This window comes from Podarcis gaigeae, assembly GCF_964106915.1.
Source record: "Podarcis gaigeae genome assembly, chromosome: 2".
NCBI lineage: Eukaryota > Metazoa > Chordata > Lepidosauria > Squamata > Lacertidae > Podarcis > Podarcis gaigeae.
In genome coordinates this window covers 79583424-79598521 of record NC_139679.1, presented here as the reverse complement: position 1 = coordinate 79598521, position 15098 = coordinate 79583424, and the positions used below count along the sequence as shown (strand labels likewise).

Below are 15098 nucleotides of genomic sequence, written 5' to 3'. Positions count from 1 at the left end.
TAGCTATTTTATTTTCAAAGGTTCCCCCCGCCCTTTCTAATAGCCCAAGAGATCAACAAACCTCACACATTTTAAATTAACAGGATTTTAATTTCACATTATACAAGCTGTTTCATACATTTCACACTTTCCATTTCAGAAGGGGAATAGTCTCATTTGAAAAGATGGTAATTTGCATTTAAGAAAATATTAATCACAACCATCAATTAAAGGGACTGTTTTCAAAAGGAACTATAGCAATGGATGCACTGATTCTAGGGAAACTGAAATTAAAGCTCACGCCGCAGAAGCATGGCCAATACTCAGGGATGATGGGAGTTGTAGTTCAAGGGCATCTGAAAGGCCACAGGTTCCCCATCCCTGCTGCATAACAAAATAAAGAGTAGAAGGATGTTTGAACTGCTCTCGAGGAGGAGGAAGAGCAGATGCTCTAAACAGTTCCATTGGTAAGTCCCTTCCAGAGTTGCCATTTTTCAACCAGGCAGATTATGGAAACTCCACATATTAGTTGCACTGAGGGGGCAAAATCCAACTAGGGTCTCAGTTGCTTAAGTGAAAAATGATAATGTCTCTGGAAATCTAGTCACAGTAGTTTAATTATGACTTCCAGGGCTGCAGAACAGGCCAAGAATGTCTATTAGTTATTTGGACCTGAGACACTGTACCCTTTCCTAGACAAAAAAAGATACAGCTACAGTTGTTCATACCTCAGTGAGGTCCAGGTTAGACTATAATAAAAAGCTCTGTGTAGAACTGTCTTTGAAAAGTGTTTGCATATTACAACCAGGAATTCAAAGAATTCAAAATAGGAATGGGGAACCTTTTTTTTTTTAAGCTCAAGGATGCATTTCTCCTTGTGTTACATCAGGGGTCAGCAAACCTTTTCAGGAGGGGGCCAGACTATATTGGGGGGGGGGGAATGAACGAATTCCTATTCCCCACAAATAACCCAGAGATGCATTTTAAATAAAAGCACACATTCTACTCATGTAAAAACACCGAGCAGGCCCCACAAATAACCCAGAGATGCATTTTAAATAAAGGACACATTCTACTCATGTAAAAACACACTGATTCCCGGACCATCCGCAGGCTGGATTTAGAAGGCGATGGGGCCGGATCCGGCCCCTGGGCCTTACATTATGTGTTACATTATGGAGGCCACTTGTCAATGGTGGGTAGAATGGAAGGATTTGTCCATTTGGTTTTCTCAATTTCTCATTTCCTCAGTCTTAAATTGAGTTCTCCACATTATTTAGCAATTGGCAGATTAAGTAGAACAAAACATTTCATGTAAAATTCATCAACATTTTAGTGCAAGTTTTCCCAATAAACATATTTTATATGCCATTTAACATTTTAACCATTTTAATATCCACAGTTTTGAAAGCAATTCCCCCTAATATAATGTATTTTTGTATGTTAATTTTCAGCAATATCTTCATGGGGGGACACTTTGGTTGGATAACTGCATTGCAAAATTCAGAGAAGTGTAAATTTCAAAGAGAACAGAGTTTTTGTTTGCATGTTGTTTTGGAAAGTGCAAAGCTGATAGATTCAGCTTTAAATGTGTATTGAATCAAATTTATCCTCCATCCCTAGCAGAGCCAGAAGAAAAGTGGGCAAGGCAATAAATGCAACTCTTACTGGTGGTCCTCAACAATAAATGAGAAATAAAATTATGGAACTCCCTTCCTATGGAAATTCACCTTGCTGACATTCAGGTGTCATTTTTAGAAAACTCTCTTCCAGAGGCCTTTTGCAGTTTAGGAAAGCCTTGCCATTGCTAGTAGTCATTTTATGCTTTATGATTATTATAGCCCTTTCCTGTCTCAGGGCACTGGATTAGTAGCAGCTCTCAACTGTTGCAAAGCAGTCCTTAAGATTGGTCAGGTTTGATGGCACAAGATCTGTGTACTTAAGCATCAGCACAGAAAAAGGCACTACAAAACATCTCTTACACAGCCATGTTCCAAGGATTACCATCACAGTTTGCAGAAGAGTGCCCTCCATTCCAATGACTTTTTCCCTTTCTGAATATGAAGACACTTTTTGCGCATGACTCAAACGATGTAACTGTTTGGGTCAACGGAAGGTTTTAGCAAGTATAATGAAGCATTGGATGGAGGCAGCTATACTTACGACAGAAAGGAAAACACAGCTGGAGATGCTTTTTCGTAGCTGACATAACCTAAGAATAAATAGATCTGGCTGAGCCATGAATTTGCGTCATAAAATCAGAGTGAAAGAGACCACTCAGCTGAATAATAGCATATTCAATAGCATACGAGAGGAGCCATTTCAAACAAAAAAATTAGTTTTTATCACATAGCTTCTTTCCTTCTCCTTTTTCTCCTCCGTGTGCTTCAGCACAATTAACTCTCCAAGACGAGGAGACATATATTTTTGGCATTCTGACTAAATTTTTATGAATACTAAGCTACTGCAGGCACGTGACGCAGAAATCCCTTGTCTAAAATTCAAACATTTACAACTCGTAAGACTAGGAGCAGATTTGAGAAGTGGGCCTGGCTACAGAATGTTGCAGTGGGGTGAGGAACCAGAGGCCCAGGGACCCCATATTCATGTGGGAATCCTTGGGAATCCACCCAGATCAAAGCCACAGTGACCCTGCTCTGCACTTTCCTCTAATGATTTTACTTGGCTGGAATTTTTCCTTGAACTGTCACAATTCCATTTGCTTGCTTGGGTAAACAGTGGTGCATGTCTGGCCACACCCACCAGTGGTATGCTGCCCCCAGAAGATTATTCACAAGGGAATGTGGTCGAGGGGCTAAAAGAGGGTTCCCACCCCTACCAGGAGACTTCGTCTTGAGGGTTTCTCCCAGCTAGCCAGGCAGAAATGCCCCCCTCCATTTTCCTTTCCTGACAGTCAACATTCTGTGGCTGCTGAGCATGCTCAGTCCTCATTTTTGTTTAAAGGAAGAATTACCCACTAAGGATTTTATTATTAGTATTGTACTTCTGCAAACCTCGAGGTTCTCCTGAGGAGACTGATACCTGTCTCTTGTTCCATTTCTGCCAGGAACCAGCATCTGAGTTTGCTCTGTTTGAAGGAATTATATCTGCAGCCTCACATCCGTGGTCCTAACTTGGGCATCTTGATAGTGTTCCTCCTCTATATGAGCTCTGGGCTAAGAAGAAAAGAACAAATGTGAATTGCATTTCAAACGCTTTGCTAATATGAAATTGCCTAAGCACAGCAATAATAAGATATTTCACTCTACAAAATCCACTGTCTCTAAAGGAGGTTTATATAGGTAATTGGAAGAGATATATAATTACTTCACGCTTGAAGGGCAAACTGAGGAAGAAGTCATTTTGTTTAAATGCTTTGCATCCTAGGAACTAGATTGCACATATTAAAAATTACTGATTTTTGAGAAGTTGGATTTTACTTCTGCAGCTTGAAGACTGAGGAAATGTCTACATAAATCGTGATACTGATGGATAGGAATATCCAAATAGGGATTCAGTGACTTTTAAGAACTTTAGAGGCGCCCTGCTGGATCTGGCCAAAAGCCCATCTATTCCAGCATCCTGTTCTCACAGTGACTGACCAGATGCCTATGGGAAGTCAAAAATCTGGACCTGAGTACAGTAATACTTTTCTCACTTGTGATTATAAGCAACTAATATTCCATTATTCTACTATGTTATCATTAAGTCACATAGTATAGAGCATTAGTTATTGTTCAATCATTAGCTGAGGAAATGAACAAGATAATATAGACACATAAACTTCCTGAATGAGGCAAATATAGTATTGGCCACAATGTCTATGCTCTGTCTCTAGGGTCAGAAATAAATAATAATAATAATAATAATAATAATAATAATAATAATAATAGTAGTAGTAGTAGTATATTTATACCCTGCTCATCTGGCTGGGCTTCCCCAGCCACTCTGGGCAGCTCCCGACAGAATATTAAAAACACAATAAAACATCAGACATTAAAAACTTCCCTAAACAGAGCTGCCTTCAGTTGTCTCCTAAAAGTCAGCTAGTTGTTTATCTCTTTGACATCTGATGGGAGGGCATTTCACAGGGTGGGCACTGCTACCGTGAAGGCCCTCTGCCTGGTTCCCTGTAACCTCACTTCTCGCAATGAGGGAACCGCCAGAAGGCCCTCGGAGCTGGGCCTCAGTGTCCAGGCCGAACGATGGGGATGGAGACGCACCTTCAGGTATACTGGGCTGAGGCCATTTAGGGCTTTAAAGGTCAGCACCAACACTTTGAATTGTGCTCGGAAACGTACTGAGAGAAGCAGTAACGCTTCTGAATACCAGTTGCTAGAAACTACAGGAGGCTAGAGGGCTCTTGGGTCCTGCTTATGAGTTTTCCACAAGCATCTGGTTGGCCACTATGAGAACAAGATGCTGGACTAGATGGGCCATTGTCTTGATCCAGCAGGCTCTTCTTATGAAGAAAACCCCCTTATACTAGTAACCCTTTCTCTATCTTCTCTAAACTGAACTAAATGTGCAAATGTTGTATTCCATACTCAAGGTCTGCTTCTACATTCCCCTATTTATTTGCCACTTCTTTTTCAGCTGGTATTATAAATTTAATGTAATTGTTTCTAACAGAAATACGAACAATGATAACACCTGTGCTGCTCAACTAGATAGGCCACTGATCTGATGCATCAGGCTGTTTGTTCTTATGTTCACAACTTGTATCAGACCATAGATAATCAATAAAGCAGAAGGTGCCTGGCTGCATTAGAGAGAAAAATATTTTAAAAATCACCCCACGGAATGCATCTGTTCTGTGGAATGAGTGCTAGCTGGTAATGACCACTAAGCACATCACTATGGTAATGAGAATTACTCAGCGGGTATGCTGCACACTAAGGATTCTGGGAAATCAATGAATAGGCTGCCCGTGACAGTGGATGATTCCAATGGCTGACCTTTAAACAACTTCGTACAGTGCAAGTAAATAAATAAAAGAGGGAGATGTAATGAAACAAATATGGTCAATAAAGTGTCTCCAGTGCCCCTACTAATGAAGAGGACTCTCAAAGCACTTTGCTAGAATAAGCAGCAATAATTAAGTTCTCATATGTTCACAGTGTGGGCTGGGGCTGCCTAATAAAACAGAGCTGTCAGCTGTTGAATAGCAACGCAGCACATGGTAGGATGGCGGGGCAAACCCCCCTACCAAAATGGCAACTTGGCACTCAGATATTTGTCCTGCCTGCTTCAACTGCTTCATACAGCAAATATTTTTGAGGAACATTAACAGTAAAGGTGACCAGAACCAAAACAAACTGTGGGGAACTGTAGGGAAATAGGGGTCTCCAAGCAACTCCCAACTCCCTTAACAAACTACAGTTCCCATGATCCTTTGGGGGAAGCCCCGACTGTTATTGTAGTAGAATAGTGCTTTAAATGTATGGTTTGGATATGACCACTGTTTTGACTTGCCAAAATAATCTAGCTTATCACTGTTGTGGGCCTCATGACTCACCACTCTTGTCCTCTGTCTCAGTCTCTTTCTGTGTGTGTCTCTCATTTCAGTTTGTATTTCTCATTTCATCTTATCCCCCCAATACTGTGTCCCTACATCTCTGTTTGTGTCCATCTACTAGCTAACAAAGTTCAGTGTAGAATATACATTGAACAAAGGTACTTCAGAGACAAACCGTAGTATGAAATTGCTGAATTTACACTTATGAAGAAGTTCAGTTCCATCACTACCTGTGACCTGAATGAAAATAATGGTTTTTGTCTATTACATGTGTTTATTAGCTCATCATGAGTGATGCTACCCTGTAATCATTTTTACACACATTTAAGAACAACATTCCAGACATCTGATAAAGAAAAGCTTACGTCACAATATATTTAAAGCTCCTGCTAAACAGTTGTTTTGCTGCAACAAATTAACATGGTTACCCCCCCCAAAAAAAATATAGTTATAGAGGACACTTATCTCCACCACTTATAAATGTTGGTAACTATGGTATATAAATAGTTGAAAGAAATAAAATAAATGAATATATCTATGAAGAACTGCCAGTAAGTTCTGGAGCTTACTCACAAGTAAGTGTACACAGGATTGGAACTTTAAAGGACCATGAAAATTATCTGTATCTATATCCATATTCTCTAAACCACTGTATATACATATTTATTCTTAAATTCTATTGATCTGTCCTGCAATTTGAAAAAAAAAATACCATTTTTCTTTGTATGCTGGCAAACTTGAACAGTGTTTAAGTGGAGACCATCTCTAGGCTGAAAAATGTTTACGTCACAGATGTAACTAGACTAGAGAGAAAAATACATGTCTGAGTTCTCAAGAGTCAATTTGAGCTGCTTGTGTCAATGCAGTTTAAAATATGCTGTGCTGCCCCACTGTCAAGTCTGTTCTGCAAAACAGTGCAATGTTTGTGCTCCTCTATGTTGACCATCACATGTGTTTGTTAAACTCACAATGTGCAGAGGAGGTTCCATTTTGCTATTTAGTTTACCTGCCAAGTTGATTATATTATTAATTCCCTTTCTGACCCCACACTGTTACTTCAGAACATCAGTCAGATAATAAAAGCTTTTTCAGAACTCATTGCCAGTTGACGTCTCCATGTACTAGTTTTAAAAACAAGCAATTTATTAGAAATATAAGAACAGAATGTATCTGAAGTCAGTCTAGTCTGCAAAGAGACACAATTCAGGAGACCAGTTTGGTCAATCACTGGAAATTTTTACTTATTTACCCAACTTCTCACCTTGCAGTACGAATCTGGGGGAAGAACTTACCAGGAGCTATAAGCCTGGCCAAGGATAGGAAGGGATTGATTCATCTAACCCAGCTTCTGCAATGTCACAGGCATGTGAGAATTAACTTTTGAGACCTGCCTTTTGGGTGGGGCTTCTAATAGAATATACTTAAGCTGGTCCTGGGCCATCTTATGATATGAAGGCTAGCAATAAAATCCGCTTGGGCTAGGTACAATAACACATAGGACCAACCAGTTGCAAGGGATCCAACACTTCCTCTTCATCTTGCTATGATTAGAATAGTTCAGTTGGCTCATGGCCAGTTTAAACATGACCGCCACCATGCTGACTCTGACATATGGCCCTCCCTCATGGTAACAGCAGGTGTGGTATTTAAGATTCATTGACAAGGGTTAGCAGAAATGAGCAGGTGCTGCATATAGTTGGGGAGATTTGAGTAGGTAAGATCTTTTAATCCTAATAAAGGTCACCTTGTGGGCTGGCATCATTGGGAAGAGCTTTACTGACCTCTATATGGGAGACGCATAATGGTGCGCTAAGGAGGTCGTTCCGTCAGCACCGCTCTGCTTGCCAGATGGAACAATTTCCCTTCTCCTCCCCTCATGCATGGTTCTGGGTGAGCTATTGACCCTCCCAAGATTTGGGAAGGGCATGCCGGGGTGTGTGTAGGGGGAGCAGAGGAGGAAGTCTCATTACACTGGCTTCTGCTAGAGAAACAACTTAGCTGAATCTGACCTATAATGCTTAAATCAGACTATTAAAGAAAGTGCTGATATTCTCTAGTGCGGTAATAATCTTGATTTATCCCATATGCCCTTTAAGTGTGGTGTTGGTAACAGATGCCTGAACAAGATGATGGTTAGGGGAGGATAGAATTTCCCTCCGTATAGACTGATGTGCACCAGACAATGTGTATCTCTCTCCCCTTCTTTCAGATCTGCATAGCTGTGATGGCACATAGATCGTGTCATGTCAGTGATCTGCTTCCCATCACCTCTATGACAAGCTGCTTATTACTATGTACTAACTGAGCATATAGGTTAACGTTGGTAGAAATGTCTCTGTAAGTAGCTTTGGATGCTCAAATCTACAAGGTAGGAGAATTGCAGGATTGCATTTGGCCTCTGGGCCCAATGACGTCCCGTCCCCTCCAATGATTTAAACATTGGTTTCATTTTATTTCAGGCAGTCCCACTGTGTGCCTCAATGCATTTGCAGAGGACAGAAAATATCTGAAAAGAACATATTATACCTTTTATAAACTCAGCACAGATGTCCGTGCAGCTCTAGCAATGGGCATTGCTGCCATGGCTAGAATTGCAGCAGGCATCCAGCCAGGCCAGATGCAAGACTAATGCTGATTGATTTCAGATTCATCCAAGGGCCGTGGTGTTGACTGAAGGAGACAGAGTGCTCTCTCCTTCAGTTCCAAGCTCCTATTTTTTCCAATTAGAATGCTAGTTACTATTGGGGGTTCTGTGTCTGACAGACAAGAGAGAGACAATGACATGACAAACGACATTGCAGAGCAGCCTCCAGCAATCTGAAGTCATCAGCACTGACATGGCTACTATCATAAATAACCTCTAAATAAGAAAGCCACTTTCACTGAGTTCCAACCAGCATCATTTCATTTGGACATGAGGAAGGACAAAGGCAGGCACAAGGAAAGCAGAAGCAGGCACCAGCCGCATTCTCAATGACTTAGAAAAGCCACCAGAGGAAAAACCCTACTCTATCATTATAACACAATGCTGGCATGTGCAGCAAAATAGCCACAGCTTAAGATCTCTGAAGGACACTGTCTCCCACCCAGATTTCAAGTTCACATTTCCAGAGCCAATGCATTTTATATTCTCACTGGCATGGGATGTTTCCATACTAATTCTCTGGAATTGCCATCCTTGTCTATTCACTTTAACGGAGCATCCAGACTATGTCCTTATCAGCCCATTGCATTCAATGTTTGTCTCTCTGTGTCTTTTCAGAACTGATCGCTTGCAATGTTTTTATAAGAAAATGTAGTTGCGACACCAGCCTAGCTTACATAAGTAAAGCACTATTTACATTGAACTTCTATGCACACTTTCCTGAGAATAAGTCTCATTAATCTCAGTGAGGCCTACTTCTGAGGTAAACATGCATAGGACTACATTCATAGATTATTCAGGACTCCTTTGCCTTTAATTAAATACTTCCTGTTTGCAGGTTCATCTCATTTTGTTTCTTCCTGATGAGTGGGTGGAAGAGCAGTAATGAATAGTCTCTTTATTGCTCTGATGCCAGTTTTTGTTTCTGAGTGTGGAGATTTTAATAGCAGTTTTTCTTCAATATTATTATTTTTACAGCAAAATAATGATATTTATTAAAAATGAAAGGAAATTGTTAACTAAACCAACTACTCTGCAAGCTTTAAAAATATGTTGGACCTGAATGGAAAATGACCTATCCCATAGACCGTGCAACTGAAAAACTTTTGTTTTGTGCACTTTTGTGCTTTTCTTTCTGGGGGGGACACATACCCCTAAACATTTTGTGAATCTAAGTTTGGCCTCACTGAGGGGCAGTATTTCAATATGAGTAGGAATATGAGAGTACCCCTAAACAATTTTTTAGAAAAAAAATCACTGGTAATAGTTCTGATAATCACTTGGAATGTAAAGATATACACATATATCTGATTCAAACTCTGAAAGCATCAGTGTTTCTGTACACTATCAGAATAACTGCTTGTAATAATTATTCAGGAAGAATTTTGAAGAGTCTATTGAAATAAAAATCAAAATGTTTATATATATATATATATATATATATATATATATATATTCAAATTAGCTTCTTCTAAGAGAAAAGGGTGGGTGTATGGTGTATGACATGGTGTATATGAAAGCAAGTGGAGATGGTTTTTTAAAAATTACTTAATCACGGCCGCGCAGCAGAGGTCTGATGTGGAGGTCACTCTGCTTGGCTTTTCTCACTCTCCCTCTTTTGCATCAGCCACAAATTCATTCCTAATTGCTGCTGAGGAAAACAAACTGTCAGCGTGATGGTAAAGCGCAACACACAGCCCTTGCACTTATTGCTCATCAGGCAGAAAATGTCAGCACTTGCGCAGTGCTGGGGGCAAAGCCTCTGTTTTGTGCCAAGTTCTTTTAATGAAAAACAAAAACAAACTGTTCCAAGTGCTCTTTAATCTTATTGCATCTTTTATGATCCTGTCAGCGTTATTATGCAGTGGGTGGGAAAAGTCAATTACACATCTTTGGCACCCCTTGCTCTTCTCCACTCTCAGATATACTGACTGGCTTGAGGACAGGCTTACATTTTCAATCAAGCCAACTAATCTAAGACTAGCCAAGTGTTGGTGTGTGGAGCATGATGCTTACTTTCTTAATAATGCCGTTTGATTAAAAGGGGATTCTCTCCTTCCCACCCCCACCTCCCAATCATAACCATTCTCAGGATTAACATTTCAATTTGAACAAGCTTTAATTTAATTATCTGATTCCTGGGGAAAAGATCTATCTTGATGTTTGATTATTAAAATGCCTATCATTATGGTGTGTGGGTGGGTGTAGAGTGGGCATATAAATGGCAAGGATTCTGGAGGATGCAGAGTCACATTCCTCCTCCCAGGACCTCCTCTCACAGTTCTCAAGATGGTCATTTCCCCCTTTCCTTGCAGGAGTTAATAGTAGTCATTCGCTTATCTGGAAGAATGTAAAGGAATACAGACAGGGACACCATCCTGTATTAAGGATGGAGGAGAAAATAGATCCATTTTGCATCTCAAGGTGAACTTTCCCAATTACGGTAGCCTTTCCGAAACAGCACATGAAACGAAATACAACATCATTTGAAATTTGCACTTCTCTGAAATTTGTAATGCAGTTCTCCAGCCAAGTATTGAGTACAAAAATGCACGTGCATGGGTGAAGTGTGCAGAAACAGGCATATACTGATTCAAATGGCATACAAAAAATGCATTATATTAAGGAAAATTGCTTAGCAAAAATGTGGGTATTAGACAAAACTGTTATTAGGGGAAATGCCTCTTGCACTTCAGACACTTGAGGCGGTGCTTTTCAGCCTGTGCAATGGGTGGGCCAGCTCTGATCAGCACTGTAATCCACACCCCATAGCTCCAAAATGCTTGTACGTCACTCAGAACGTGTGTGTACTGTGTCTAATGCAAGGGAAAGACCACAGCTCAGTGGTACAGCATCTGCATTGCATGCAGAAGGTCTTAAGTTCAACCCCTGGCATCTTCAACTAGGGCTGGAAATGTCCCCTGCCTGAAGCTCTGGACATCCGCTGCTAGCTGGTGCAGACAAAACAGAGCTAAATTGATTATTGGTGTGACTTGGTATAAGGCAGCTTCCTATGTTCCCATAGCCTGCTCTGTAAGCCAGTGGATAGCCGGCACTGGTGATGTAAACCCCAGCACTAAACCTGGGAGGATCATTATCAGGACCTGTTGTCGGCAAGAAGCAAAATGGAATTGGCAGTTCCTTTTCAACACAATCCGTCAATGCTTCTCAGCAGGGCCCTGACTGACAACACTCTCAGCTACTGAAGCACGTGGCGGGAGCATTAAAATTATTGACTTCTTCTCTCAAGATTATCGACTGCTATCCAAGAGCTGTGAAAGCTGAATCTGATTAATTCTAAAAGGGGCACAAGGATGAAGGAAGATTAGTGTTATTAGCCTTTTAAAAAAAAAGGCAAACTTGGGGGGGGTCAGACCAAGAGACCAGTTCTCCAAGGGCAAACTCTGAAACATGGAACAGCTGGAAAGGGGAAAGTTTGCACTGAGTCTCAGACCACGAACAAGCAGAAAAGGCAAAACGGCATCTGACACTGGCTGAGAGGAGCAGTCCAAAATTTGAGTGGGAGCACTATGTCTTCCAGGGAACAATAAGCTCAAAGGAAGAGAGAATTCACACTATCCTACCTATAGGCCTTTTTGCACTGCTACTGCTTTCATCTTCAACCTTTGGGCATGCTGCCTGGTGCTGATGGGAACTGTAGTCCAGTAGCCTCTGGAGGTCCCTTGGTTAACCACTCCTGCTTTAGAGGCAATCCCTCTTCTACCCTCAACAGGATATAAAGGAAGTGAAAAGTCCCACAACAGTGTAATGTGTCCAACTGTTGAAATGCCACTAAGCAGCAACAGTTGTGGTCTTTTGAAAGAAAAGTCTTATGCAAGCACAATGTCTGACCACACACACACACACATATATATATGGATATATATATATATATATATATATATATATATATATGCAGGTTTTGGTGTCCTCGGGTGTCTTCCCGTGTAAAAGTTGGGGTGTCTAGGCACCCCAACTTTTACACGGGAAGACACCCGAGGACACCAAAACCTGCATTCCTGTACCCGTGAAAATCTACGAAAGCAAATATATATATATATATATATATATATGGTTACAGTAGGTCTAATTCCCGGAAAGGTCTACTGTATCTGTACTAACAATGTACACGTATATCTTACAATGTACACATATATCTAAATGTTTCTTCCTTAACAGATCAATGACATTATAACTGGATGACAAATAAGATCTATGTGAGCTGGAGTTTGCTCATGAAGAACAACATGAAGCTAAACTCAGCATGATATTTTTCTCTCCCTCTAATTTTTGTTTGTTTGTTTTAATATAAAAAATAAGGAATTTCCTACACAGAGAAAACTTAAAGATAGGCTAAAGTGTGCAAACCCTCTATAGACTGTTGCATATGAAAATTCTGCACACATCTACTTCACAGAATATAGGAGCACTGAAACACTACAACTGCCCACAGCATCCCTACACACATGACATGCTGACACGCTTACACGTGACATTACACATGACAAACTGACGCCCTTCTTCCTATGCAAAATTTGCTTCTCATGTTACAAAACTGAAGCAGACCTAAGCCATTTCATTGCACACATTCTCTCCACGTATGTGCCACTATGAACAAAACTACTTCAGCGACCCCTGCTGGGAGAAAGTTGAACACCCTAGGGTTTTTCTTTCTTTCTTAAATCTCACTGAAATTCCTTTAATGCAAGGGTTCAGGTTCAATTTATAAGCTGATCAAATAACAGCATTAGGGAAGGGAATCTGCATTTTAAAATAAAACAGAAACTTAAGATGTCTATTGAGTGACAGCATTTCAAATCCAACATACCAATATGCTTGGCCCCATTGACCTTCATGACGCCATCTATGCACAGAACATTTAAATTAAAACTGCTGATGGAGCCACAGTGAATTTAGTGTTAGTCTTTCATTTTAAGCTTAACTAGGCTTTAATCCCACCCCCCACGCAATGGTTTGAAAGCTAAAAGAGTTTACGAAATGCATCCATCTATTTCAAGGGCTAAGCTAAGAAAAAGGGTTAGACACTCCCCCCCCGCCCCCACTTCCCCAAGCAAGCCCCATGATGTGGCTGCTAATTAGTTAAAAGAAGCATCCAGGGGATTTCCAAATAATGCATCTCCTGTGTCTTTATTATCTACGTCCCCAGTATGTTATTCTATAGTAATCCAATTACAGAAGGGTGTGTTTCAACAGAGGTAGATTATCTGAGGCAATAGTCCTAGCTGCTTGGTGTTTAATTAGAATAATAAAATCACCAGGCAACTGAAGTGAAGAAGCAGGTAAAATGACTGAGAATTGTAAAAGTCCAGGAATGAAAAGGTATTTGCCTTAACAGCATAAATCACTCACAACAATGAATGAGACCACAGTGCATTATTTTCTTGATGAGAGGTCAGTAGTTTGTTCTCTGTAAGTATACTTTGCACAGGTTGACCTGAACAGACCAGTTATGGACTTCATCTAGGCACTTAGGTTTAATCCAGGTGTCCTGAACCCCGACTCCTGAAGAACAGCAAGAGCTCAAACACACTGCCATTTGTATGCATGAATCTCCCTGCAAGTAAATACAAGCTGTGCTCACACTGCTGATGGAATAATAAATCCCCAAAAGAAAACACTCTCTTGGAAGGAAGCTTTGAGGACACAAGAGGGTGGAAAATTTGCTAATGTCTGCTACATCCTAGCGCTCCCATGGCCTGAGGGGAAAACCCCAGGTGTCCTACAGAAAGGTCACAATCTCCAGGCTTTATTTGCCATTACATACACTTAGTCTATGCACACAGGACACTTTCTTCTTGAATCAGTGGAGACTGAGTACTTATTTTGTCTACATAATCTATGCACAATCTAGCTCTATTGCATCTTTGTTCCTGAAAAGCACTTCCTGAGCAACTTGTTTCATTCTTAAAATAGAAGCTCATTGGAGATTCCTTCTGCATTACCATCTGCATGTCCACCTGAAAACAGGTGTAGGCAGTCCTGGGAAGAGAGAGGGATATATTCACACCTGCCCAATAAGGTTGTGGGTGGGTGCATACCAAGATCACAACCACCTCTTCCTTCTTCATTCACCTGGAGCATGTGCCAGGGAGGAAAAGGCGTGGATAACCTAGTCAAATGGTTTTCAAATGTATATCAAGTAGCAACACCCACCCTTGTGAACAGCAGAATTTAGAATCAGTCTAGATTGACAGCAGCATGTTGAGGAATGCTTCCAGGTTGAGAAAAAAGAAAAAGACATTTTTTCTGTTGCATGCAGGTTAGTGTGTACACAACTGGAAACATCCAGCATCTTAAAGTCCTCCCCAAGCCTGGTAGATGAGTTAGATGTGATTTTAAAAAGTTGGCACTGTGGATGGATAAATGAAAAGGGGTGTGTGGTGCTTAGCAAGAGGTTTGTTTCTATATATAGCAGACTTTAGCTTTGAGGAGGCCCGGAGTGTTGCTTCACCTTATACATAGGACCAAGAGACATGGATGGAAGCTGCTGAAGTGACCTCTAACACCTGTACCATATCTGTTCTGCTCACCAAGTTCTGATGATGCAAACAGAAGCTGCTAAGAACCAGTAGCAGGTTTTTTAAATATGGAACGCTTTACAAATTTGCGTGTCATCCTTGCACAGGGGCTATGCTCATCTTCTCTGCATTGTTCCAATTTTAGCATGTGCTGCCTAAGCGAGCGCAGTAGCAGGACTTTTAAGCTACATTGAATGGATATTCCCTGCTCAACCACACCATTTAACAGTCTCTTCAGAAACAGTTTGTTGCTTTGTAGTTGACAATGAGACAGCCTACTCATTTTAATGGGTCGTTGTTGTTTTTTCCCTCATTTTCTCCCATGATTATTATTCTAAAGAGATTCGATGCTTTTTTAATTCAACTGCTTGTAGCTCTGTTTCAGGATGCTCTTAAATGTTAGGAATCAAATGTGTGC

The 15098-nt window shown here is 40.7% G+C and overlaps 1 long non-coding RNA gene across 1 annotated transcript in view; it reads right to left on the bottom strand.

The window, feature by feature from the left end:
- Positions 1–15098, bottom strand: part of LOC310838929 — a 73842-nt gene that overhangs the window by 51902 nt on the left and 6842 nt on the right. The window contains exons 3-4 of the long non-coding RNA XR_014561222.1: positions 3022–3155; positions 1984–2076 (exon numbers count right to left, since the gene is read on the bottom strand). This is a non-coding gene — a long non-coding RNA (uncharacterized lncRNA). The remainder of the gene's footprint in view (positions 1–1983; positions 2077–3021; positions 3156–15098) is intronic.